General features: G+C 34.0%; 1 protein-coding gene and 1 long non-coding RNA gene across 17 annotated transcripts in view; one reads left to right on the top strand and one right to left on the bottom strand.

Annotated features, from left to right (window-relative positions):
- Positions 1-970: 970 nt before the first annotated feature.
- On the top strand, positions 971-7,605 carry LOC117198275 (uncharacterized). Its single transcript, XR_007476907.1, has 5 exons — positions 971-1,083; positions 2,079-2,194; positions 3,263-3,382; positions 4,672-4,804; positions 6,621-7,605. It is a non-coding gene; the product is annotated as an uncharacterized LOC117198275 (long non-coding RNA).
- LOC117198274 (uncharacterized) overlaps positions 971-25,398 on the bottom strand; it is a 120,653-nt gene continuing 96,225 nt past the window's right edge. For 9 of the 16 annotated variants that reach the window (XR_007476864.1, XR_007476861.1, XR_004479358.2 and 6 more), the window contains 3 exons: positions 9,635-9,694; positions 7,852-7,923; positions 971-1,287 (listed from right to left, as the gene is read on the bottom strand). The gene's annotated coding sequence lies outside the window, so the exon portion shown is untranslated. Of the gene's footprint in view, positions 1,288-7,851; positions 7,924-8,361; positions 8,473-9,634; positions 9,695-25,398 lie in introns of those variants that run through there. The other 7 variants (XR_007476866.1, XR_007476865.1, XR_007476870.1 and 4 more) reach the window with 3 other exon arrangements.

Here is a 25,398-nt window from a genome sequence, read left to right as displayed (position 1 = left end):
ACATTTTACTTCTATTAATGAACTAAATAGAAAAAGGTTCTTATCTACCTCATCAAACAGTGGTCCAATAGATAAATATTTAGGTTTAAAGTATGTTCATATCAATTTTATAATCCCTTTTGGTTAATTGCCTATATAAATACAGTTAATCACTCCTTGAAACCCTTCTGCACTTGGCTTTCCAGACATGACCCTCTCCTGTTTCTTGCTGTACCTCATTGGCTCCTCCACACAAAATCTCAGGGCTTCTACTATCAACCCTTTGTTGGAGCCTGTCTCCAGCTCTCTCTGATTCTCCCTCAAAGCCCAGACTTGTTATAACAAATTCTGATCTGACACCTTTATTTGCATATATAATACACATCTTAAATTTAAAATGATCTCTTCTCCTTGCTTAACTCACTTCAGGCACCCTGCTCTTTTTGCACTTCCTTATTTTTTTTTCATTTCACCAACTTTGTGGCAGCAATAGGACATAAATTCACCAGTGACAGTAAATATTATTGTGTAACAAACAGTTTTTATAGTCTCAGAATATTATGCTATGCCTAACTGAAAACTAACTGGTTTATATTGTTTGCAATTTCTTACCATTTTAAATAAGATGTATATCGAGTACATACAGATTAACTTAGACCTTATTCCTGCCTACCCAGTGAAAAGGGATGTAAATGAGCCTTCTTTATTAAGGGATACAATTTGAGGAGTAGTAATGGTTAAATATAAAGCCAATTGTGATATAGTCAAGATTATGATGAATGAACAGTGGACGTACAAAGTGACATGGTGGCTCGGAAGGAAATTCCACTTTCTGAAGAGAATGGGATAGAGGTCTTTTAAAAGGAGGGAGCTTTTAGGGGAGTCATGACAGATGAGTGATATTTGAAAAGGAAGAAACACGTAGGTTGAGCATTACAGGTATGGGAATGAGAGCCAACTAGAAATGCAGACTGAGTAATACTAACACTCTTTTGAGATTTATTCCAGAAATGAAGAAAGGTACCTGGGCATAAGCAGCTCATGAGATGCACTTCTCAGGCAATATGCCATGATTTAATCGACTTTGGAAGGTGGTCCACTGAGGTACGTTGGTAAAACCTCCCAAACATAATTTCAAAATTAAAAAAAAATGACTGTCATACAATATTAAGATATGCATATATTGCAAATTTAGTTAAATCTTTACTGAAAGAACCAGCAGAATAATAATGTTGGTTACTCACGAAGTCTTATTCTTATTTCTGCATTCTTCTGAGTGTTCTGAGCCAGTTTTTCAAAGCCTCATAGCTTTAGAAAATGAAAGAGAACAGTAGTAAGATTGGTTGCTTTAGATAAGAATTATAAATACAATGTAACAAATGATCTGAAGGTAATGTGCACTGCAAATATTAGATAATCCAAATTTTCTTTTACAAATATTTCTGTGTGTGTGTGTATATATATATATATATATATATATATATATATATATATATATATGTATATAATTTGCTATTAGCCACCCAGTGGTTTCTGTGGGAAATTATAGAGGTACCAGCATGTGACTTATAACCGGAAGTTTAGAACACAACCATCTGTCAGTTAACAACTCCTTTTGTTTGTAGAACTAAATAGCTATCAGTCAAGACTGGTGCCATACAGCCATAATGTTTTACATGTAAAACTATTATCTAAGTTTCAAGGACTTTTTTCTTCTTACATAACCTACACCAGCTTTCAGTTTTTATATTCAAATGGCAGTTACTGTTTTCATGGACTTTGTCATATGGAATATATTCTAGTATTTCTGCTTTACTAATTTTTTATCACCTTAAACATGCAATGTCCATATATTTGTTTTTTTCTTTATGTGTTATTTAAACATTTTCATTATCTTCTTCTAATGTGAAGGTATATAATCCAGTCTTTGAAAGTGGTTTTTGAAGTAGTACCAATTCTTTAAAAGATAGGAAGAATTCATCTGTAGAAGTAATAGTATCATGAGACTAGGATTATGCTTATACATATAGATTGCAAAATTTTAATTAAAATCATTAATTTTACATTTCTAATGCCTTTTGTGTTGTTTCTCCTTCCAGGTTTGAATACATACAAATATGAAAGAATTAAAGTGATTTAAATGCTCATTACTACTATGCAGAACTGAGGAAATGTAACCTCCAGGTAGTCTTAGAGCATTATACTGTGAATGCAGGTACAATCTGTTAAGAAGAATCATGCATTTCAAAAAGTAATTGGCCCTGTATTGCATTTTCTCCAGGAGAGAATTCTCCATGAGTATTAAGGCATTGTCTCTGAATAGGTATGGGATTCCTGGGCACTTACGAGTTGGAAAAAAACAAATGAGTAAAATAGGAATAAATGATTCAGAGGTTTAATAGGGATGTATTTTCATTGTCACATATAATTCAGGGATTTGTGCAGCCCATTTTAGCAGTTACTGTCTCAAAATGTACTAAAGGATGCTATTTAACATGACTTATTTCTGTGAAGTGTGAGACTGATTGATACTTTATAATTTAAAGATCTTTCTATAACAGGCATAATTAACCCAGAAACTGAGTTTCTTTAACAAATACAAAAAATGCTGTTTGAAAGGAATACATTGAGCATTTAAAATGCCATTTATTTTAGCATAAGGAAAACTATGATCAGTAAGTAAGCTTTGTAACTAAATGTCTCAACTACACTTATTTACAATAATTCCATGGGGAAAGTATTGAAGAAAATGTTGACAATACTGTGGACTATTCATGAATATGGTACATACATTTTTGTTATTTTAGCATCAAAAATGAACTGAAGTGACTAAATGATTCTCCCACCTTTCTCTCTGATCTGCATAATTAATGACTGAGATTAGTCACCATTTATCATCTGAAATAGACAGCAGCACAAAATATTGTCCTCAGAAGATGTTTGAATTTCAAGAATATTTAGAGCTAGAAATAGATTTGTTATAAGGAAAGGACCAGCAGTTCAATTATTGCATAGCACAATACTTAGAAAGCAGTTTAGGATGAATAGCCCTCTCAGTATCTACAGCAATTACAAGTTGTCAAAATAGTTTTAAAAATTGTAATGGATATACTCAGTGGATATATCCAAATGGACATGGATATATCAATAATTTTCAAATTTCATATAGTAATTTTATCACTATTATCATGAATTCTATTATTCCAAATTCAGAATTTCCATTCTAAATCTTTAAGTTTTAAAATGCAATGCATTCTCAAATGTACTCCTAATTTTTCTCTAGGAAATGTTTAGGCATCTGGTCTCAAATACAGGACTTTCTCCTGTATAAATTAAATACATTAATGGCAGAAAGTTATGGAAAAATTATTTTCTTCAATGGCAGAACACAAAGGAAGTAAAGGTATTTTCACAATTCTTCTAATTTATGATCCATTATGATCCATATTATGATTCATTATGATCCGTAGAGACCATTAGACTTTTATCAATGTGAAAATCATAGCTGAGAGAGGTTTGCTGAATTCTTTCCAGAAACACACTGCTAACAGAATAGTTGAGTTTTCCAAAGAAACACTCTTTTCCCTGTATTATATTTCCCTCCTTATCCCAGAGGTATAACAGGAGTAGCATCAGAGACCCTGGACTTAGATCTCAAATGCACATTCTAACACAGAACTCTATTCCCAGTAACAATAAGCAGTGTTGTGCATCGTCTAAGATGCAGTAACTATAGTCCTGTAATAAGCTGAATACGTGATCAGAAATTTAATAAGATCCTGAAAAACCATCTTAGACTAATGATAAAAAGAACAGTTGATAATATAAAATGTTAGCACATTGGCCATGAACCTGAATTGGCCCAAAAATCCTCCTAAAAAATGCTACATTAACTAGAATGAAGATCCTTATGCAGTTTACAAATGAAGTGATATCTATTTTTCCTTTAAATATCAAATATGTGCTATAAAATTGGAAATGAAAACATACATTGGAGTACAGTCTGATTCCATTTCTTCAATTACATTTTTTTATGATTTATTTTTACAGTAATTTAACATTTTAATTAAATCTGCAACTATTTTCATTTCTAAAAGATGTCCTTCATTTTGTAATACTATATAACTAAATCACTAATGAAGTGACTTTCCATTCCAATTAATAGTATCTGGTAATAATTTTAATACCATTTCTAAATGACTTAATTCTATGATTGCACTTAAACTTTGGGGAGATAAAATTGAATACAACAACCCAAATCCCTGCCTTTGTATAGTTATGTGTGAGAGTCAAAATAAACAGTTGAATATATTTTATACTTTCTTTTAGTTTTAGCATCAGCAGGGAGAAGGGGATGGATTGTTGTGTTCATCCCAGCTTGTTTTCTAGAAATTTGGGTTATAATGTAAGCAAGAAGATACAGTAAAAGAAAGCAGATGGAAACCATTAGTGTACCAACATTTCATTTCAAATGGATAGACTGCATATTTTTCAGACTGGATAAATCTCTTAAAATGTGTATGATAGAATAGTCCCTTTAATGCACGCAATACATACCAGGTTAGTGGTATTACTAATGCTAATACACTTATTAATGAGAGTAACTACTGTATATTGACTGCATATTTGATCTTTTCAAAGCTTCAGATATATTAACCCATTTATTGTTGCCTTAATAACCACATAATTCAGGTACTTTTATTAACTGCATTGTACAAATGAGGAAACTGAAGCTCCAAGGAATTGATAACTCGCCCGAAGTCATACAATTAATCAGATTCTACAGGAGTCATCAAACTCTGGCAGTCCGGCCCCAGATCCTGAGGTCTGTTATACCATCTTACATGTATTAAACTAAATCTTAATATTACATATGCACAGATATGTATAAACTTTAACTTTCTTATATACTTAATCATTATTAATCATGGTATTTATTCATTCCTTCAGGAAATGTACATTGTTTTTCTACATGCCAGGCGCTATTATAGATGCTAAGTATAAAGTGATGGACAGGATTGCTAATGCAAAAAGTTATTCTGACAGTTATTATAAAGCGGTAAGAAAGACCTTATTTAAGAGATCAGGCTCAACTCCAAATATAGGAAAGGCAGTTGGGGATTTATAGCCAGCTCTAGTGAGAAAGTCACTGAATGAAAAATTACTAAGAGGAGATATCAAGGGTAGGGGGGGACTGGCTAACCGACTCTGAATTCTTGCTACGACTGGAGGTGAAGACACAGTCCAAAGATGAGGTCGAGTCAGAAAGAGGGCTCAGCTTCACTCAAGTTTCATTAAGGAGAGAGTCTTCATCAAGATAAACAAAGATGCTACGATTTGTAGCTTAAAATCTAGTAGACAGAAACAGTTAACAAAGGGATAAACACAGAAATTTGTGCTCCTGTTAAGGACTATAAAGAAACCAATTAAGGTAATGCCTTGGAGAGTTACTGAGGAGGAGTTAAAGTGAGGTAGTGTTTTAAGTAACTCATGGCTTGAGGAAGGCCATTTTCAGGATATGATATTTGAACTGAATTTATTACTAGATATCAAGCCCAAAGTTGTACCTTAAAATAGCGAAGGCTTCATATTTTTTCCCACACAGTGAATGAAAGAGGAAAAACTAATTTCCCACCTCTATTTTATAAGTTTATCTTAATAATGTTCCTTTTAAAAGCAATACAAATATTATATTCAATATATATATATAATTTTAATATATAAAATTTTAATACATCCTTAGTGATAAACCTCTTGTCTTTCTCTAATACATCAAGAGACGGTTTAGCTTAATACAGTGAACTCAGAACATCTTCCTCATGAAAGCCTTGAAGAATCCATCAGAACTTCCATTTTATCAGGTAATTTTTAGTCTCACATCTCTTTTATTTTACATTACCTGAGAGAGAAAAATAATTTAAAGAGAGCCCTTTCTCCTGACACATTAAACCACACTAGTGGATAACTTTTTTCTGGATATTTTTTCTAGGCAGGGTTTCCTATTGATCTTTATAAATGAGGGGAGGGGTATTTTGAAATTGTATAAAGAAAGCAATGCAACCTAACAGTCTTATATATAAAAGAAAATTCAATTATAATAGGGAATTGACTTTGAAATTGGATCAATAAACAACTCTGAAGAGGATAAGAGCTGAAAGAGTAATGCTCAATCTTACTTACACCTTATATTCCCTTACCTAAGAAATAACTTATAAAAGGTGAGTTGAAAGAAATATTAACTAGTCACAAATATGTCACTTGGGCAAACAAATATGAGGGGAAAGATGTTTTAAGGAAAATGTAGAGATTGAAAGTTTTCTAGTATGTTTGTGATAGGCTGACCTCACAGAGAAGAGCTGCATAGTAAAGTAGAAAAGCTAAACCTTCCCTTGGTGTCATTATTCAAAGATTTTTTTGTGTCATTATTCAAAGATTTTTTCTTCTTCTAGATTTACTGCAATATAGTTGACATACAGTACTGAGTAAGTTTAATTTCAAAGCTTTCTTTTAAAATACAGTTACTTCTATAACAAAATTTCTTTAAGGCATTGATTATGCCAAATTTGGGGTTTTTAAAAACAATTTTTTGATTCATTTTCAGGTATAAATATTGTGACTATTTCAAATATTTTCTCATATAGGCTTCTTTCAATGTACTTCCAAAGACCAAAAAAAGATGCGTACATCCAACTTGGACTGTGACACAGTTGTTCAGTAAGAAGTAAAGTGGAAGGAACATTGTTACTCAAGTAATGAAAATGAGACGAATACCTGTCCTATTTACTTTAAGGGATTTCTGACTGTTGAAAACATATTCAAAATAATAAAGATGACATGAAAATATATAAGCTATGGAATGGATTAAATGCAAATGACAAGCACGTATGTACAAAGGTGCATATGTATACGCCATCAAGTAAGAATACATAAATTGTAAAGAGTAGAAGATTTTAAACTTTGTTTTTCAAATGATAACCTGCAATAGTTGAAATTTATATTTGACTTAGAAATTATATAATTAAGCATTGCTTTACTGTGCACCTAACTGCATAGCCTTCACTTTACATTGGTCAGCATGAATTATAAGTGTCAAATGATGGCTGCTTATAAATGTTGTAGCTATACTTTATAAACTAACCGGCCCAGAGATAATTGATTTTATTTTTCTCAGCATTATAATTCATACATCAGTTTAGGTGTTTCTATTAGATATGATACCAGTTTGGTCCCAGCTTTTTAAAAGAATAGTAACATGGGCAGCCGTAGTGTAGTAGAAATCATTTTTAACACTATATGAAAAGAAGTAAATGCAATATGTTTTTTACAATGGCAGACAATTTTTGCAGGAAAAAAAGCCTGGAAGAAATATTATATAACATGTTCTGTAATTTAGCAACAATTATCAATGTGATAGGTGGAAAATCATGATATTGCTTACCTATAAAATGTATTGTGACAACTTATAGATGTGAATAAAGTTTAATTTCTATCTGAAGATGGTTCTTGCATTAAAAATTGTAGAATTTGGAATCTACTTTATTGAATTGTCATTTACTTTTAGCTATACTTTTAGAAAATAAATCTTTAGAAGTAGCAAGTAATGAATGATTGCAGATGATTGTTGAAAATATGGCATCATGTTTTATTTTGGATAATAAATTTTAAAATAAATATCCTGATCAACTTTCTTTAAAATCTTCTTCATGTCAGTGTGCCTCTTTGAAAATAGTCTCAAAGGTGTTATTAAAATCAAACAGAGAAGTAATTTAGGTATTAGTTGCTAGGAGTTTTGTAACAAAAGTCCATTGGTTAGAATACACCAACTGAAGTTCTAGAGTCTAGAAGTCCGAGAGCAATATTCTGGCCAATTACCTTTCTGGTGAGAATGCTTCCTGACTTGTAGCCACCTTCTTGCTGTGCCCTCGTATGTCCTTTTCTTGGTTCCTGTGCACACAGAGAGACATTGAGAGTGTGCAAGCTCTGGTATCTCTTCTTAAAAGGACATTAATCCTATCAGATCAGGCCTCCACCCTAATAATCTCATTTAACCTTAATTATTTCCTTAGAGGCCCCATCTCCAAATACAGACACACTGGTGGTGTGGGCTTCAACATATGGAAGTATGAATTTTGGAGGGACACAAACATTCAATCTCTAACGGATATATTATCCTCTCTGAGTCATGTTGCCATCAACCAAGCCTAGATTGGATAATCTAACAAGTAAGAAGAAAGCTCATTTGTTACATTAAATCTTTAAATACATACGTGGTACTGTAAATAATTTCTAGAGGTTAATGGTAGCTGCTTAAATCAAACTCTATACATCCACGCCTCAAAAATATCTAAATTTGAGAGTAATATAAGTTCATACATGACTTACGACTTCAACATTACTAGGAGACAGAATACCAAAAACTTCAAATTAACAGTATGTGGAGAAATAAATCCAAATTCCATCTGTGATCCTACTCTCACTGTAAGACAAATGGGGAAGGGGAGCCATAGGAGGCTCAGTTTTTTAAAAAGGGAGGGTTTGGAGTAAAGAATAATTTCAAAAGGACAGGAAAACCTACCACCAGAAAGACACCATCCAGGACTAAATGTCAAATGAAGATATTATGACTTGGTAGTACAGGAAATGCGCTTGAAAGTGCACTGGAATGAAACATTGATTCTGGGGTATAATCACATAAACAGAAAAGGAATGACAATGAAGGATGAAGGGAATGTAAGTATCCTGCAGAAATAAAAAGGAAACAGGAACAACACAGGCTAAGCCATTCTCTCACCACCTACCACTAACTCTGTTCAATAAAGAAATTGTACTTCACTATAGAGACCAAAAAAGGCACTCCTGAACATGAGACTGTTTCCAAAAGGCACAGGAACAGAAAAAAGCAAACTACAGACTAATCTCCTTAAGAAGAAAACAGAAATGCAAATTATTTCAGTTGATGAAAATGTCTAGAACAATAAATTTTAAACCTAAGTGCAAAAAGGAACAAACTAGAAGTGGATCTAGTTTTGATCAAACTCAGGGGAAAAAAGTTGAAGGAAAAAAAAAAAACCCATATCAGTTTTTTTTTTAAATTACAAGAATTTAACTTATTATAGATATGGAAGAAAACAAATAGGAAAGTTATATATATATATATATATATATATATACACACACATACACACACATGGTACCCAAAGTATCTATGTAGGTATATAATATGGGGAGTTAAAATTCAGTCATAATTTCACTTTCAATAAACAGCATGCATGATCTTAAGTCTCTCTTCCTTGTGCTAAGACGATTTGCTTTAATTGATTTACTAAAATGTATTTTCATGTCTATCATATCTAATAATAAAAGGCTGGCATTTTTATGTCTTCCTTAATTTTTCTAATAATTATTTTTTATCTTGCAAAATATCAGTCTACATTACATTGGGGGAAATAGTCATTAAAGAGATTGAGAAGCTATATAGTTTATGTTACTTAAAATGTATATACAAAACATCCCTACATGTTTCATAATGCTATTCAAAGCTACATATCAAATATATTAGATTGGTATATGTATAATGTATATGATATACAGACAGAGATTATACGACCACATTCTACTTTGTGGCCATGTAGTATCCATACAAATGCACACTTACATAACACAATTTGGTCCTTCTTTTAAGCACATATATGATAGAATGGAAGGATTTCCAGCACTGTGAATAAAACAAATAATTAAAATAAATAAATAAATAAAACTTGAATGGGGTCCTATACTGACCACTGATGATAGTTTCATTAGTTAAGCATGAAATGAGCTAATCTTTCTACATCCAAGACCAAGAAAATTTAAAATATAATATGTGACAATCCAAAATTATGCTAAAATACTATAATCCTTTACTTGTATTTTGAGAACCCCTTGAAAGTGATCCAAATCCTTAGTCAATAACATTTTTTTAAAAATTTTACCTTTCATCCATTTAAACACTTGGTGGTTCTGCCTGTGCTTATTATTTTCATCCATATCTCTCTCTCAAACAAAATATAGGAACATTTTCTTTTCATCCTGCAATTTTAGGGCTGTATCTTCTCTTTTCTATTGGTATGATAATGTATAATTGCTTGTGCACTGGAGCTAAGCCCTCTTTCCTCTCAATTCTGAAATTCTGTTCCTTTATCTCCTTCACCCTGGTTTTACCTGTTTAAGGCGTTTAACTCCACAAATCCTTATCTAACACAAAGTAGACACTTTGTGAGAGTTAGAAAAGGGGCCGAGGTATGGAGGGGTGATAAGGTGGGTGAAATTGTAGAGAAACTGGGCCCACAAAAAGAATTTCTTTGGCAAGATGGACAAAAAAGTTGTTAGCTATTCAGAGATGAGGTGTTTATTCTCTCGCGTATATATATATATATATATATATATGACAATTCAGTCTCATCAGTGCTGCAATATTTAACAACTATTTTTCTTATATCAAATTAGCTGACATTAAGAAAGTCTAATAGTACTTAAATCTTACATGTTACTTAGGAGAGAAGGGGCCATACTTTTTATTTTCAGGGGCTTTCAGAGATATAATTAACTGATAAATTACATTTTTTTTGGAAAGCCACAAGCACTGTAGGAAAAAAATAATAAGAGCTTGCCTAGAGTGTTCAAAAAGAGCAAGGGTAAGAGTAAGGCTGGAACTCAGTGAGTGAGTGAAGGAGAGAAACCAGAGCAGGTCAGAGAGTTTGGGGTTAAATGGACAATATGAAACCTGCAGGCCAAGGTATGGACGGTATGGCTTTTAGTCTTAGTGAAAAGGAGAATCATGGCAGAGTCTAAGCAGAGGAGTGACAAACTCAAACTGGTATTTTAAAAGAATTACTCTACCATTTTGAGGAAAATACTGTAAGAGGTCACGTGTAGTAGCAGAAGTATCTGTTAGGAAGCTGTAACAGAAACGATCAGAGTACATTTGGGGTGATAACAAAAGAGGTAGTATACAGGTATTAGGTAATTCATACATTTTGAGGTTAGGAGAAACAGGAATTTCTGAAGTATTGGGCGAGTGGTATGAAAAGGAGTAGTCATGGAGGCTTGAGGTGCCTGTGCAACTGGAAAATTATGAATCCTGACTGAGATGAGTAAGGTGAAAGGTGGAATATGTGTGGAATTAGACACCGCAGGTGTCTAATTTTGGATATGATAAATTTGAAAGTGTTTCACATTCTAGAAGAGATTTCAAGTACTCAGCTTGATATATGGGTATGTAGTTCCAGACACAACATAACAGATCTTTTCATATTTACTAAATCAACTGAATGAAAGTCCTATCTTGGTATCAATTTTCATCAGAATATCTTTTCATATGTGCTCCAGCCATTTAGATTTCTGTGTGAGAGGATTATCCATTCCTAACCTTTTTTCTGTCAGTTTTTCTATGGAGTTGTCTTAAATTCTTGTCTTAAATTAACTTATTAACTTAATTAAATTAATTAAATGCTCAAATCCTGTATATTAAGGACAAGACTTCTAGTTTGAGATTCTGAATAGACCACATCAAGGGATGCAGGGAGGAGGAGAAGTGGGTGCTTTGGGTGGAGTTACACATTTCTAACATCTGTTAAAATATAAAGTACATACCAGACTCAAATATTGTTCAGCTAAACAGACAGGTTAGGTTTACATGATGAACATGAATTCTGGAGACAGAGTGCTCAGATTCACACCCCAGCTCTGCTAATTGCACGGTGTTAGGTAAATTTCCTTTTTCTTTTTGCCTCAGTTTTTTCATTTGTTTGGGTTGCCTTTTTAAAAATTTGTTTGATATGTAGGCTGGGGTAAGTGGAATGAGATCGCATAGAGGATCACTGGATATTACAGTTGACCCTTGAACAGCTCTGGGGCTAGGGACACCAACTTTCCACACAGTCAAAAATCTGTGCATAACTTTACAGTCGACCCCCAGTATTCACATTTGCAGATTCAACCAACCATGGATCATGTAGTACGGTAGTACATATTTATTGAAAAACATCCACATATAAATGGATCCACACAGTTCAATCCCAAGTTGTTTAAGTTCAAGGGTACTACACATCTTCTTCATCCACCTTTGTATTTCATTTTGCTTTGTAGTGATCATATCATTCTCTTAGAATTAGAACTTAAGAAATTTTAAAACATCTAGTTTTTGCATCTTATAAGTAATTTATATTGCTATATTTTATTTTTATGTTTTTATTGTATTTATAAAACACATATTTATTCAATTAAAAAATTGATGTATACCTAAATTATTCCCTTGCTTATTGAAGTACTCCATTGAAAATATTTATTGTTATGAACTATTGTTAGATAAACTTTTTGGATTATTCACTCAAAATTCCTTCTGAGAATGCAGAGTATAATCAGTGCCTTCTGGTGGTCTACATGGATAGGAATCCACATCTTGGCAGTTTACCTAATTCCACCAGCAAAAGGTATGTGCTGGCTTAATGCCTTGGTCAAACATGGGTATGAGCATGCCAAAGTTGTCTGCCAGCAATCTTTACTGACCTGAGCCTGAATCTCTGTCAGTGAGGGCTTTTAATGTGGGATTTTAATGCCTGAATTTGATTTTTAAAAATTAAAATGTTTACTTTTCAACTATGACATTTTTCCTATACAAAAATAAGCCTTTGAGAACATCATTCAGGCTAGCCTAAATGAGCTTATGTTTCCAACAAATAATTCCATCATCTGTCTTTCCATATCTGCTTCAGTTTGACACTTAAATTTAGCAACTTTCCCTAAAGCCAGTTGAAGATCTTCTTTTCCTTTTCATGACACAGACTAAACTTTTATCTACGGAAATTCATATTTTACTGAAGTATTCTTTTTTATTTACTCTTGTGGAGAAATGCCTCAGTCTTTCATTACCTTATTTAACTTCTAGTCATTTCAGTTAGATTTATTTCAAGCAACATTTAAAAAAGTACTGTATGCCAAAAATATACTGTCACCATTTTGCAAAGATGAAAAAATGTGAACCCTGTTATCCTCAGGTAATGTAGCTTACAAGTATGCATTGTTTCCTTAGCTTTTGGCATCCATAGAGCACTCAACTGGAATTCATGTCCCCACAGACTAATAGTTTCATGAAATTTTATAAAGATTCAAATCAATTTTAAATAAAACCTGTTATATCAGTAGGAGGAATAAATTTGTTTGCAATCCTCCAGTAGACAAGTAAATCTGGTTTATGATATTTTTAAAAAAACCCAAGAGTCATAGGGAAGGCTCTACAACCATTAACTTTTTTCTCAATAATTATTTCTGTTAAATTAGAATATGCTAACTTATAACTGTATGCCATAAGAATGCTAGCAAATACTTGAAAACTCATAAATTGTATGTATGTAAATTGAATGTAAATCCAGAAATTATGGAGAAGTTTCTCATTGAAGATTACTTTCAGCATCTTAGAAGCTAAATTAACAAGCCTATTACTCTCGTTGAAATATTGCATTTTTCATCTTCAGAGTCAGTGGCAAATGGATTCTCTTTATAATCTTTTCTTAAATTGAGCTCTTTATTTCTTCCTGCCCACTGGAACATGGGAAAGTGTTTGTTAAAACAACCCCAATCATCATCTTCCTGATGGATTAAAACAAATCATAAACAAAAATCCAAAAATATATGGAAATTAAACACCACAAACTGCACACCATTGGGTCAAATGAGAAATCAAAAGGGGAATTAGAAAATATCTTGAGACACATGAAGATAAAAACATAGCATACCAAAATTTATGGCATGTAGTAAAAGCAGTAATAAGAGGGAAATCTATAGTGGTAAATGTCTGCATTTTAAAAAGAAAGTATCTCAAATTAACAACCAAAATTTACACCTCAAAAAACTAAGAAAAGAACAAACTAAATCCGAATTTAGCAGAAGGAAGGAAATAATACAGATTAGAGCAGATATAAATAAAATAGAGAATAGAAAAACAGAGAAGAAAGTACCAATGAAACTACGACTTGATTCTTTGAGGGAAAAAAAAAACAGAATTAACCAGACTTTAGCTTGATGACTAATAAAAATAAAGACCCAACTGACATCAGAAAAGAGGAGGCATTACAATGGATGCCACAGAAATAAAATTATGAGACTACTATGAACAATTATATACCATCAAATTGGATAACACAGAAGAAATGTATAAATTCCCAGAAACATGCAACCTACCAAGATTGAATGATAAAGAAAATCTGAACAGACTCACAACAAATAGGGAGACTTGTAATCGATAATCGAAAACCTCCCAATAAAGGAAAGCCCAGCACCGGAGATATGACATCAGTGAAGAATTCTATGAAACATAAAGAAAAAGTAAACCCAATCCTTCTCAAACTCTTCCAAAAAATTGTAAATGAGGGAACACTTCTCAAATATTTTTATGAGTCCAATATTACCCTGATACCAAAACCAGACAAAGACACCACAAGAAAAGATTACAGACCAATATCCTTAATAAGTATTGATGCAAAAATCCTCCGTAAAACACTAGCAAGCCAAATTCAACAGCACATTAAAAGGATTATACATCATGAACAAGAAGGATTTATCCCTGGGATGCAAGGTGATTCAACATGTGAAAATCAATAAATGTAACACAACACATTAACAAAACAAAAGACAAAGATCACAAGAGAATTTCAACTGATGCAGAAAACGTATTTGACAGAGTCCAACACTCTTTCAGAATAAAAACATCACAAAATATGATTGAAGAAAATTACCTCAACATAATAAATATCTCACATATGAATATCTCACAGCTAACACAATACTCATTGGTGAGAAACTGAAAGTTTTTTCTCTATGATCAGGAACAAGGCAAGGATGACCACTCTTGCTACTTCTATTCAATATATTATAAGAAGTCCCAGCTAAAGAAATTAGGCAATAAGAAGAAATAAAATAATATTCTATATAGAAAACCCTTAAGATTGCACACACACAAAAATATTAGACCTAATAAATGAATTTAGCACAGTTGCAAGGTATTAAAGAAACACCAAAAAAGATCTGTTGAATTTCTATACAATGAACAATCTGAAAGGGAATTAAGGAAACAATGCTACTTACGATAACATCAAAAATAACAAAATATTGGGAAAAATTGTATCAAGGATGCAAAAAACATGCATACTCAAAACTATAAAACATTGCTGATACAGACTTTAAAAGGCACAAATAAATGGAAAGACATCTAATGTTCATGGGTAGGAAGACTTCATAATGTTAAAGTGTCTATCCTATGCAAAGTGATCTACAAAATAAAAGAAATCCCTACCAAATGCCAAAGGCATTTTTTATTTTTTGGAGCAATACAAAAATCCATTATAAAATTCATAGGGAATCTTAGAAAACCCTGAGTAGCCAAAATAATTTTGAGAAAGAAGAACAAAGTTAAAGGTCTCAAACTTCCTAATTCTAAAACATATCATATAGCTACAATAATCAAAAGAGTATGTTATTTGCTTAAAAACATATATAGACCAATGGGACAGAAAGAGCTCAGAAATAAACCCATGTGTACATGGTCAAATGATCTCATGTTAAGTATTTTTACCACAATAATAAAAAAAAAAAATGTCAGATCAAACTTGTCCTCTGGATGGTAGTAAAGTTAAAGATTGGTAAAGTACAAACTAATAATGTATTTAACTCCCTCAAATTATTTTTAAAGTATTCATTCATTTACCACAAGCATTCATAGTACCATATATGTACAAAACCATATTTTTTTCAAAATGAAACACAACTAACTCTTGAAGAAAATGTTGATAATGAGAAACATTCTATTGGAACTAATAATCAGACTCCAGACTACTTGCATTACATATCATGCAATGCCCATGTGATGTTTTTCATCAAATATAACTATTTTTATAAATTTCTGACCATCAAAATTTCTGTTTTATCTTTTAAAAATGCTAGAAGAGATTTTATATCTGAATTATCACAATTATTTCTATTATCTCAGTCAACAGAAATATATGCCATATCCTCACTATAGAGCATATACAGTTGCCTACAGAGTTGCAGGAAAAGGTATTTTAATTTTGACTTAGTTCATAAACCAGCACATTGACAATATGTGATAGCCACTTATTTGAACTCATTTATGTTCCCATATTTTAAAATTAAGTAAGAATGTATGCTAACCAACACCTGCATGAAACATCATTCAATCCTGTATTTCCTTTTAAGTTTTGATATTTCCCATTTTATTTTCAGGTCTTTCCTGTACTCATTTCTTCAGTGCTATTGTGCTCTGATGTGGCATTTTACCCTCATCTGTCATTTTTTCTGTATTTTACCTATGAGCAATTAAAATCTCATCCTTCTAAAGGATAATGACTCCCATAAACACAAATACACACAATCTATGTCTGTCTCTTGAGTTGTTGCTCCAAATAACCATATCCTCCACTTAAAGACTTGGGAAGCACCTCAAAAACTCTCATATTTAATACTTTAAGGAATAGAGTCCATCATGTCCCTCTTTTCTTAAAAAGAAAATGTAGACTATATATAAACACATGAACTACATTTAGTAACCTCAAAATAAAGCTGTAAATAAACATTTTAATGTTCTACTCAAATCTGTATATAACATGGACTTTTATTAAATATAATCATTAAATGCCTTTTTATTCCAATTGGAGATTCTAAATATATGAAGGGGAGCAAGATTTGCTACCCCAAAATATGTCTCTTTGGCATAAGAAGTATTTTGAGCTGGTTATGTTTAAGAAAGAGTAGACACAAGAAGAGCTCTGAAAAGAGAGTAGATGTTACTCTGTGTAAGGAACATCTACATTTATAAAGGAAATCACCATTTGTAGATTTCGTTTATGAATATAAAGGTGTCTCCCTCTCTGTATCAGAAAGAGAAGAATGACTAAAAACTGTAGACATTCTTATCTATGGAGAAGGCATGGATGTAAATCATCATGACAACCATATACTGTTTACTGTGCTTTTCATGGTACCTCTCATAACTGGCCTTCCCCCAACAAACTCAAAAATTTTTTTAAATTGAGGTATAATTGACATACAACATTACATTAGTTTCAGGTGTACATGATTCGGTATTTGTATGTATTGTAAAATTACCACCACAAGAAGTCTAGTTAACATCTATTACCATACATAGTTACAGAATTTTGTTTTTTTCAACATCTTTCTCTTGTCTTTAGCTTGAGGTGGTATTTAGGTAATGGCTTGGACCATTTCAGGGGGCTATTCACACTTTCCCTGTGTATCTTCCACGTATACAGGAGGTACAGAATTTATTAAACTTTTATTTTTCTCTTGTTGATCTTTTTATTACAGGGGGTCTTTCTTACAAGAACCTAGAAGGGTAGTAAAAATTATTTTTCTTCTCCAACAGTTTGGCAACCCACAATGGGACCACTGGAGGCACCATACTAATTTGGGGCCTGCAGAAGGGATCCTGGAAAACTGGCAGAAGCCAGCAAAGTGTAAGACTTCTTATCAGAGTTAGCTCTCCTAGATCTTTCTCCGTAGTGCCCAGTCAAGAGAGGAAGGTAAAAATTTCTTGTCTCTTCCTTTCTAAACTGAAGTTCCTTGGAGAAAATATTTGTGCAAACTAATTTCTTGGCTATAGCAACTCTGGTAAAGATTTTCTCAGGATAACTCTTGTTTTCTATTGATCCCTTTCCTCACAGAGATGGTCATTGTTTTCTTTGTTGTTGTTTTTTTGTTTTTTGTTTTTTTTTTGCGGTACGTGGGCCTCTCACTGCTGTGGCCTCTCCCGTTGTGGAGCACAGGCTCCGGAAGCACTGGCTCAGTGGCCATGGCTCACGGGCCCAGCCGCTCCGCAGCATGTGGGATCTTCCTGGACCGGGGCACGAACCCGTGTCCCCTGCATCGGCAGGCGGACTCTCAACCACTGCACCACCAGGGAAGCCCAAGCATTCCTTTTTGATCCCACCATGATAGCACTTAGATCTGGATTATGTAAACTGTCAATAATACATGTTTTGATGTACAGCCTTCTGTCTCAAAAAACTTATATAACCTGCGTCTTGACTTCTAATGGGCGGGACAATTCTCAGAGGTTTCTGAGACTCTCTTCCCCTGTTATAATCCTCAAATTTGGCTCAAATAAAATTTTCCAATTCATTCTTAGATTGACTGATGAATTTGTCAATGTTACTTAAAATAGTTATCCAAAACCCTTTGGTGATTTCCACTGTAGAGTTTTACTAAGTTAAATGATAAAAATTCATTGAATATCTAGATAATTTCCAAATAAAATACTGAAACATTAATTGCTGAACATAGTTTTATCTACTTTTGGATTCTTATTACAGAGAAACTAAAGATATTTGGATCTATTACTAAACATGTTCTATGTTACATTTAAAGATTGTACTATGAAGAAGTATATGCTTTTAGAAATTATGAAATGTATTTGCCAACCTAAAGAATGCTGATTTAATGGTTCACAATTGCTTTCTTTTTAGTTATCACTGGAAAGTAAGGTTTCTAATGGTTAAGAATTGTAATTAATATATGTAATTAAAACTACTAGAAATAACAAGTGAAACAACTTTGTATGCAAGGAGAGTAGGATATGTTTTTGGCTAAGAAAATATATGAGACATATTTTTGGTAAAGCAAAGAGTAATTTTTGTCCTGGTTTATTCAGAATGAAAATGAGGAGAATAAAGGACAAACTAAATAGCTATAGAAATTTGGGGGCGAGAGAGAGAAATTTAACTTGTGTAGTCAAGCTGGCTAAAATGTAATGAATTTAAGCTCTTTTAAAGTAAGTTTAACATCAATAATGAACTAAAACTTAATTTTCTTTCATCTGCTAAAAGGACAAATTATGCTTGGACTGTTTTTCTGCTCTTGATAAGAGACTGTAAAAGGTTTTTCTTTACCTTTTGAATAATCCTCCCAGAAAACAAAGATTTTGCATTTTATCAAAATAATTTTATCTGTAAATTGGTGCAGCCACTATGGAAAACAGTATGGAGGTTCCTTAAAAAACTAAAAATAGAGTCTCCAGAGGAGGAGTCAAGATGGTGGAATAGAAGGACATGGAGTTCACCTCTCTTCACAAGTACTAGTTTGGCCAAAAAGTTCGTTCGGGCTTTTCTGTACAATGTTACGCAAAAACCCAAACAAAATTTTTGGCCAAACCACTACATTAAGAATACATCTACAAGTGGAACGATTGCCACAGAGCACCTACTGAGCACTAGTGGAGGACCTCGGACACCTAAAAGGACAAGAAAAATCCCCATGCAACTGGGTAGGATGAAAGAGAAGAAAAAGAAAAGAGGAAATGGGTTGGGACCAGTACACCAGGGTGGGGAGCTGAAGAAGAGGAGAGGTTCCCACACTAAGGAAAGCCCCCTCACAGCAGGGAGACCAGGTGGGACAGAGAAGGAGCTTCAGGGGATTGGAGGGGAGAGCAGCAAAAAGTCTGTGGAAGACAGGGCAGAGTAAGACCTATGCACATGGTCTGTGCTGCAGCCCTGTGCACCCCAGCCTGGGTCATGTGTCTCCTGGTGTGGAGGGGGTCTGGGTGCTGGAACATGGGGTTTGGAGTGCAGACCCAGTGAGGGGACAGCTGTTGGCTGTAAAAAGACAGCCTGAAGGGACAGGAGTAAGGAGCTCCACAACCCAGAAAGTTTGCAGAAGAAGCCAGGGTCACCATAGAAGCAAGGTGCCATTGTTGAGTGGCATGCAAGGTGCCATTGTTGAGTGGCATGCAAGCAGCCCCCTTCCCCTACATACCAGCCCCTGCCTCCACTGGCATGTGGAGGGGCACCCACCTGAGCAGGCTCACCTGCCCCTCAAGACAAACACCCCCCACACCCCCCCTCCAGCAGCACTGGAGAGCTGGAGCACTGCCCTAGCCAAAACACCTGTGGAACAACCAAATGGACAAGTGCTCCCACAGCTGAGACAGGTCTGGCTTTAGCAGCTGGGGGCTCTGTGGACACGTAAACATGGGCATGGGGCCAGGCCAGAGTCTGAGCTGCCTCCATAGCCCCCACAGTGGGTCCAGGTACACAGAGCTGGAGGAATCAGGCTCCCTGCCTTCAGACTACACCACAAAGCTCCCTGACTTCAGATCATACTACAAAGGCACAGTAATCAAAACAGTATGGTACTGGCACAAAAATAGAAATACAGATCAGTGGAACAGGATAGAAAGTCCAGAGATAAACCCACACACCTGTGGTCACCTAATCTATGACAAAGGAAGCAAGAATATATAATGGAGAAAAGTCAGTCTCTTCAATACATGTTGCTGGGAAAACTAGACAGCTACACGTAAAAGAATGAAATTAGAACACTCTCTAACACCATACACAAAAAGAAACTCAAAATGGATTAAAGACCTAAATGTAAGACCAGACACTATAAAACTCTTAGGGGAAAACATAGGAAAAAGACTCTTTAACATAAATTGCAGCAAGATCTTTTTCAATCCACGGCCTAGAGTGATGAAAATAAAAACAAAAACGAACAAATGGGACCTAATTAAACTTAAAAGCTTTTGCACAGCAAAGGAAACGTAAACAAAATGAAAAGACAACCCTCAGAATGGGAGAAAATATTTGCAAACAAAGCAACTGACAAGGTATTAATCAACAAAATATACAAATAGCTCATGCAGCTCAATATTAAAAAAAAAAACCCAATCAAATAATGGGCAGAAGATCTAAATAGACATTTCTCCAAAGAAGACATACAGATTGACAAAAAGCACATGAAAAGATGCTCAACATCACTGATTATTAGAGAAATGCAAATCAAAACTACGATGAGGTATCACCTCACACCAGTCAGTATGGCCATCATCAAAAAATCTACAAACAGTAAACGCTGGAAAGGGTGTGGAGAAAGGGGAACCCTCCTACACTGTTGATGGGAATGTAGACTGGTACACCCACTATGGAAAGCAGTATGGGGATTCCTTAAAAAACTAAAAATAGAGCTACTGTATGATCCAGTAACCTCACTCCTGGGCATATATCCAGGAAAAACCATAATTCAAACAGATGCATGCACCCCAGTGTTCATTGCAGCACTATTTACAATAGCCAGGACATGGAAGCAACCTAAATGTCCATGACAAATGAATGGATAAAGAAGATGTACATATATACAATGGAATATTACTCAGCCATAAAAAAGAATGAAATAATGCCATTTGCAGTGAAATGGATGGACCTAGAGATCGTCATACAGAGTGAAGTCAGTCAGAAAGACAAATATCATATAATATCACCTATATGCAGAATCTAGAAAAATGGTACAGATTAACATATTTGCAAAGCAGAAATAGAGTCACAGATGTAGAAAACAAACTTATGGTTACCAAGGGGGGAATGGGGGGTGGGATGAATTGGGAGATTGGGGTTAACATATATATACTACCTTATATAAAATGGATAGCTAATAAGAACCTACCGTGTGGAACAAGGAACTCTACTCAGTGCTCTGTGGTGACCTATATGGGAAGGGAATCTAAGAGAGTGGATATATGTATATGTATAACTGATTCACTTTGCTGTACAGAAGAAACTGTATTGCTGTACAGAAACTGTATTGCTGTACAGAAATACAACATTGTAAAGCAACTGTACTCCAGTAAAAATTAATAGAAAATTTAAAAAAAGAGTTGCCATATGATCCAGCAATCCCAATCATGGGCATATATCTGGATAAAAGTATAATTTGAAAAGACAGATTCACCCCAATGTTCATAGCAGCACTATTTACAATAGCCAAGACATAGAAGTAATCTAAATGTCCATCAGTGGATGAATGGATAAAGAAGATGTGGTGTGTGTGTGTGTGTGTGTGTGTATATATATATATATGTATGTGTATATATATATGTATACACACACACACACACAATGGAATACTACTCAGCCATAAAAAAGAATGAAATAATGCCATTTGCAGCAACATGGATGGACCTAGAGATGATTATACTAAGTGAAGTAAGTCAGAGAAAGAAAAAGAGCATATGATACTACTTATATGTGAAATCTAAAATATGATACAAATGAACTTATTTACAAAACAGAAACAGTGTCACAGACATAGAAAACAAACTTATGGCTACTAAAGGGGGAAGGGGGTGGGGGAGGGATAAATTAGGAGTTTGGGATTAGCAGATACAAACTGCTATATATAAAATAGATAAACAAGGTCCTACTATGTAGCACAGGGAACTATATATATATTTTAAATAGCCTTTATTTATTTATTTTGCGGTACGCGGGCCTTTCACTGTTGTGGCCTCTCCCGTTGTGGAGCACAGGCTCCGGACGCGCAGGCCCAGCGGCCATGGCTCACAGGCCCAGCGGCCATGGCTCACAGGCCCAGCCGCTCCGCGGCATGTGGGATCCTCCCGGACCGGGGCACGAACCCGCGTCCCCTGCATCGGCAGGCGGACTCTCAACCACTGCGCCACCAGGGAAGCCCGGGAACTATATTTAATATCTTGTGATAAACCATAATGGAAAAGAACATGAAGAAGAAAATATATATATATATATATAACTTAATCACTTTGCTGTACATCAGAAACTAACACATTGTAAATCAACTATACTTCAATTTAAAAAAAATTTTTAATTAAAAAAATAATTTCCTCTGCTTCATATTGTGTTTATTAGGTCTTTGATTACATATGTTAAAATATAAGCTGAGGTTTATTAAACATTTTAAGAGTTTATTTGAGCAAAACTTGATTCAAATAGGCAGCAACCAATATAGAAGACAGAAAGGAGCTCCAAGGAGCTATACAAAATAAAAGACTTTTATAGGCAGAAGGGAGCAGGAAAAAGGAAGTTATACTAGACAAAAAAGTGTGTCGGTTATTTCAAAGTTACTTTCCTGTAGGAGATGGCAGGAGTCTATCATGCAGATTACCTAACTAGTGCTGATTAGGAAATTCCTAATTGAATTGTTTAATATTCCATTTCAGGGAGAAACAAAACTGTAACTGAGTCTTGGATTGGTGACATGGGTCTTAGCATAAGTAACTTCATTTTGAGCCTATTGTCTTGTTTTTTAACACTTAAGAAAATCGTATGTTCTCAATATTAAAAAGCCAAGTTTTGCTCACAACTATGTAACCTTTTGTATTTGCTTTGGGAATCTTATTGTAACTTTGAGTAAATAGATATTATTCAGAATGATTTGTGATACTACTTAGTCATGTCCAAGTATTTTGATATTTGACAAACTTTCCCAAAACAAATTCTACATGAAACCTTTTTGATCTAGAACTAACTTTGAGATATTTCAGAACTCTGCTGTAACATCTCAAAAGAAATGCTTCTCTCTTCTCTTAAAAAGAGACATTAAATTAGGTTTATTTCATGTGATAAATTACATGAGAAACACTGTCAAATAGGAAGTGATGCTAAACTTTTTTAGGTTATATTTGTATGGATATGTTATTAATCCAGAAATTTTACAAAATTCAGGTGTAATTCTAGTTATCTTAAAATATATGTCACAGAAAGAACCAAATTACCTTTTCAATTGCATTATAATGAGCTCTCATCAGATCTTTAACCATGGCCATTTTTAAGTCTTTCATCATTTACAGACAGTTATTGTTTTACTCTGATGCTTTTGTAAAAGTGTTTCATTTTCAAAGAAATTTATAGAAAAGATTCTGACAAGTATAGGTTTCTGATAACTTTTGGATCATATCACTGAACTGGGTAAGAATTTACAGAACTCTAATAGAGAAACTGATGGCTTCATAAAACTGCTAACAAAATATCAAGATTAATAAGAATTGATTACATGGGACTGAATGAAATAATGATGATTATAATGTTTATGACATTGTTTAAAACGTTGCTGGTTCTTCGATATCTTGTTTTTCCAGATTTAAGAAAATCTTTTCTCTTAAGCTATCTATGACTTATAGCAACTTGGTAAAGTATATTTTTTGTTAACAAAGATGAAACAATTACTTTTCTTTCCTACTTCATCCTTCCAGAATTCAGAAATTTAGTAAGTATTCTCATTTTCATGGCAACGTAATTATTTACTTAAGTTCAGTAAGAATCTGTTCTCCTTGTAACAAGACACAATGGGAAATATTAATTATATTACCAAAGCTTTGACTGGAATGTCTTATTTGAGAATGATGTACCTAGATTCAGATATGACAAGACAGTTTTAAGAAACTAACGTTGACTTTATGGAGCCAATAAAGCCCCTTGGGGAAATAAAAGTGCAGTCTAGTACCTTGCTCACAGGGTTGCCAACTGCCTTACAAGGTAAGGAAGGTCACTTTCTGGCAGGATATTTGAGGGATCTTGAGAAACGTAAAATTAAACCAAAGATATAGGTATTGCAGGTGAAGTCTAATAGTGATTTTTGCCTCGGCTTCCTAGCCTCAAGAGGCTTTTAAAAATCCAATCTGAGATTGTTTATAAAAAGTTCTAGCAAAGCAAACTTAAAAGAGCCTATATGGCCAATCACTATCCTTGCTGCACTTATGCAAATAATCAGGTCAAGCTTAAAGCAAACAAATTAGTTTTACTATAATTATCTTTGGTAAAAATGGAAGTGATCATAGAGAGAAAAAGTTATGTTTCAGTAGCACACCTTTGTGGATATCAGATTCTAGTCCTATTGTCTTTCAAGTTTTTTAATCTACCTGCAAAATGGACTGGATCCTGAATTCTTCTAGTGTCCTCCAATATCTTGCTACAACTCTCCACACTAATGTTTCCAATTTACTTCCACCCTTCTGACCTAGAATCATTAAGAACGAAATTTCCCTTTTCCTGAAGTTCTGCAAACTAAATGTGAACAACTTCATATGAACTTCAGAGAAATCACCACAACAGCTTTATGGACAGTCTTTATTCCTGTTGCTGCGTGGGCCACTCAGAAAGATCACCAGAGACATTCAAATTTCAAACCAGAAAAAAATCTGTCAGATTGCCCCTCACTCCATCTGAAGATGCTTCGAGCCTGACATATGCCTGCCCTAAGAACTTAAAAACTGGGTTTATAATTTGCACCAATGATTCAACTTTGTTCTTCTTTTGTTTCCAAAGAAATACCTCTTATTAAGTACCTGATTGCCTGCACCGTATAGGCCTAACTTTGGGATCCAACCTGCATCACCACCTTCTGAAACGAGACTCAACTATTTAACTGAAATGACCTATTCTCAGGACTAAGAGACTTATTCAATGAAAATGAAATAATGGAGCAATCTGCCAACTCAGCTTCTGAATTGTGGAATTTTTTGGAAGTTTCAGAGGCATTATTGAAGGGGAGCACAATATACCATCCCTGAAGCACCTTTTTAGCATAAGAATTATTTTGAGGGTT

Source organism: Orcinus orca, chromosome 4 (genome assembly GCF_937001465.1).
Source record: "Orcinus orca chromosome 4, mOrcOrc1.1, whole genome shotgun sequence".
Lineage (NCBI taxonomy): Eukaryota > Metazoa > Chordata > Mammalia > Artiodactyla > Delphinidae > Orcinus > Orcinus orca.
This window is presented reverse-complemented; position numbering and strand designations above follow the sequence as displayed.